The 4,024-nt window shown below is 35.9% G+C and overlaps 1 pseudogene; it reads right to left on the minus strand.

Annotated features, from left to right (window-relative positions):
- Nucleotides 1-404: 404 nt before the first annotated feature.
- Nucleotides 405-3,092, minus strand: LOC143630224 (putative protein phosphatase 2C 9; annotated as a pseudogene).
- Nucleotides 3,093-4,024: the final 932 nt, after the last annotated feature.

Below are 4,024 nucleotides of genomic sequence, written 5' to 3' on the forward strand. Positions count from 1 at the left end.
GCCATGTTAATCTATCCACCCAACCAATTTGGTTTGTTGCTCTTCAAAACTACGCCTGATAAATAATTTTCATAAAAACCAGTCAAACCTAATAGCAAAACCAAAAATAAACCAACTAAATCTCTTCATTATTTTACAATAATCAAGTCAACAAAACACCAATGAGACAGAGGGTCAACTTTACATAACATATCATGATATCAACTACTCAATTATATTTTCTTCATCAATCTAGCAAACTCACAACTCGGGTTTATTTTTCGTCGTTATTTAAGTTTTTCTTTACATAGAATTCGTGCAAGTCTTTTCTAATTTTCATTTTACGATCCGTTTGCAGTGATCAAACGGACTCACAAAATGACATTAGAAAAAGACAGACAACGATTAAAAGATACAAAAGAATCTCACCTAAATCCAACAACCACACAAGATATGTCATCTTTACTGTGTCGTTTCAAAGCTTAGGCTACTAACCGCTTAGCAGCCTTTTGAGGGTCTTGCAATGAGCGATTGCTTCTTGATTGTCCATAACCTCGATTATAATCAATAAAACAATAGTTAATAACCATACAAATGCTATAAAAGAATGTTGACATGATGTGTTAAATATCATTGAACATTTTGCATTAATAATCAAATTGTTACCTTCCAAAGACCGTCACTTGCCAACACAAGAAGATCGGTGTTGGTATCTACAAACGTATCTTGAATTGCAGGGTCGGATCTCAAATGGGATTTTAGGCTTTTGTCTCCAAATGCACGCGATACCGCCAGCTGTCCGTTCACTTGAGGGATGTCACCTAAAAAAACCGGAAAAAAAAAACAAAACAAAAAATATATATGCAAATAAAGAATACTAAAAATAAAGAATTAAGGCTAATACATAAACATTAAAACGAAAATAAAGAATTAAGGCTAATACAGAAACACTAAAACGACTTTCTTTTTTTGTGTTTAGACCATCGCGCTACTCTGGCCTGACTATGTTGTCTTAACGGGCCCACGCTGGCTTCAAAGTACAGTTACACATGTTGTTTAATATATTACTAATATAATTATTGTTATTACATTATTCTTATTTAATAACTATTTTACATCATAAGTTCTTAAAATCAAAATTTTGAAAGTTGTGACATCTTATGTTGTAGCTGACATGTCATCAAAGACAAACAAGAAAAAGCAACAAAGTCAAACCTGGTATATTCGAGATAAACCCGCCTTTATGCTCAATACTGACTCTTTCTGTGCTTGGTTCATGATCTGTACTCAATTGTATAGATTTGCCGCCTTTTGAAATAACAACTCTAGAATCACCTAGATTTGCAACCAGTAACCGTTGACCGTTTATAATACAACTTGTTGGAACCCCGGTATCAATAACAATTACCACTAACAGATCTCAGATCTGCGTCTATACTATTATCAATACGTTTACGGATCTAACTCTTAATTAACATCGATTCAGTGTTCATTAGTATGTATATATTCGTATAATATTAGGTGAAGCTTTGAGAGAGATCTGGAATACACATTAATCAGCTCCAAAACTTACATTAAAAGTGAACAGGGTTCACTATATATAGAGGGTAATCTGGTTCGCTAACACCCCCTAGCGAACCAGCTTCCCCTTCGTTACATAAATAATCATAGCGAAGCACCCCCTGATTCGTTAACATTTCTAACGAACCAGGAGGGTATACATTACTTGGCTAGTTCGCTAACATCCCATAGCGAACTAGCCTTTAACTTAGCGAACTGGTTAATAAATAAACTATTTATTACAATAAACATAAACAAAACGTTAACGTTAAATACAAAGACTCTAGACGCAAAACCGTGCACTAACACAACTGTCACTGAGGTTGACTCGCCTCGTCCCAAGTCCAAATCGTGTGAAAGAATTGGCGCATCTGTTTTCTCATACGCTTTACATATCGCTCTCTTTGTGTCAACCCAAAACTCGCTCTGTAACATTAGGTCAAAGTCAAACATATGAATCATTTCCAAAATTGCTCGGTTTTGCACAATGTATCTATTTTCAAAAGCACAAGAATAATAATTTGCTTGCCACTATAAACAAAATATGTTAGCTTGAAATTTTATTACTCATACGATATTAGAGCTTTTAAAAGCTCGAATCGAGCCAAGCTAAAAATAAGCTTGTTGTATACAAAGCAAAAGAAGAACGGGGTTGTCCTTTTTTGGATTTTTCACGTGTTAAGGTGGTTTTAAATTTATTTTTGTCTGTATAAATAAAATAAATATTTTTCATCTTGTAACTTATGCATGCTTTATAAAAAATAAGTAAAGTGAATATTGTTGTGATTCTATTTCATATAACCGGAGACGATAAGATATTTTAATGGGAAAATTCTTAAAATAGCCTTATTTTAAAAATAGATTCTAATTTTGTCCTTCAAACTTAATAATTTCAAAAATGGCCCTCTCTAACTCATATTTGATCATGTGTTAGGAAATTTAACACGTTTTTGACGACATGTTAGCATAACACGTCGTCAAAGACGCGTTAGATTTCCTAACACATGGTTAAAGACACTAACATGTCGTCAAAGACTCGTTAGATTTCCTAACACATGGTTAGAGATGAGTTAGGCCTCCAAACACGTAGTCAAAGATATATTAGCACCAAACGTATAGTCAAAGATATGTTGGCTTTTTGTTTTTTTTTTTAATATTATATTTTTTAACTAGTTTTACTTATATTTGTTTTTCTTTTATAACTTTTAATATATAAAAGAGCCAGGAGACAATATCACCGTGTACCTTGGACACCGTCTTGAAGGTAGTCACTTGATTTGCTTAAACCAGGCTTCAGCTGTTTCTTTTCGTTCTTGATCAACAATACAATGAGCTTGAATAATCTTACCAGCAGCTTTAAACCTGAACCAGCTCATAATCTCATAAACAGTCGGATCATAAGGCTCAGCAGTATAAAAACTTGTAACTTTGGACTTCTCTCCAAGACAGTTCTCAGTTTCTTTCATCACCTCTTCCTGAAATACTGGAGCACCTTGATCAACGTTTATGTGTTGATATAAGTCTGGGTACTCATCGGCAGTCACATCCTCCATTTCTATAACCTCGTCCTCATAAATAAAATCTGTATTCATCTGAATCGACGGATCAACTTCCAAACCTTCCTCATTCTCTACCTCAACATCGGGCTCAGCTTCTAAAGCATTTAGCTGATCATCATTCAGTCCAAGTAGTATAGAAATCTGCGTCCGTGTCAATGATCTTTCCACAAATTCCCCAACTTCTAACTCATCTCTATTCACCATACTCTTAACCACCCCTAATCCATCAACAAATATCATCGTGTTAGCCGCAATCGTTTCAATTGGCTTGGCAGCTGTTGGATCTTGATAAATAATAATCTGTTTGCTCGAATCATCACCGCCACTAACACCAGTACCAGAGGATGAACCATGTGATTGTTTAGGCTCACCTCCTGCACCAGATTCGTCAGGATCGTCATCGTCATTCTTGAGTTTCTTGAGGGCATCTTCTTTACAAGTTAATTGTAAAATCAACTCTTTTTGTTCCTTTAATTTCACCCCCCTGAGACTCAACAATCGTACGCAACGACTTAGTCTCCTTTTTACAGAAAGAAATATAACTCATCATTCGTCGTTGATTCTCCATGAGTCGTTCTTGAGTTTGACGGTCAGCTGCCATTTGATTTTCATAAAGATGTAGCAGATTTAGCAGCATTTCAGTTTGACAACCTGTTGGCAAGTTGTATAACGATGGATGAACAGGTTGAACTGGTCCTTGAGGCCGAGTAATTCTCATAAATGAGACATCACTAGGCGGAGGTAGAGGAGGAGTTGTAGTTGTAGGAGGAGGTCTTATTGATGGGGTTGGGGGGACTGTAGACAGTACAGTAGGAGGCCTTGGTATCTCGGTTAACACCATTTGAGGAATAAGACCGAGCCTCTCATGTGACACCAACGTCTTCTTCAAAGTAATCATCGGAGTGCTAGTAGTCAGCGGCACCGCC

This window comes from Bidens hawaiensis, unplaced genomic scaffold (genome assembly GCF_021521415.1).
Source record: "Bidens hawaiensis isolate Kalapana, Puna unplaced genomic scaffold, B.hawaiensis_p1.1 tig00000001_1, whole genome shotgun sequence".
NCBI classification, from domain to species: Eukaryota; Viridiplantae; Streptophyta; class Magnoliopsida; order Asterales; family Asteraceae; genus Bidens; species Bidens hawaiensis.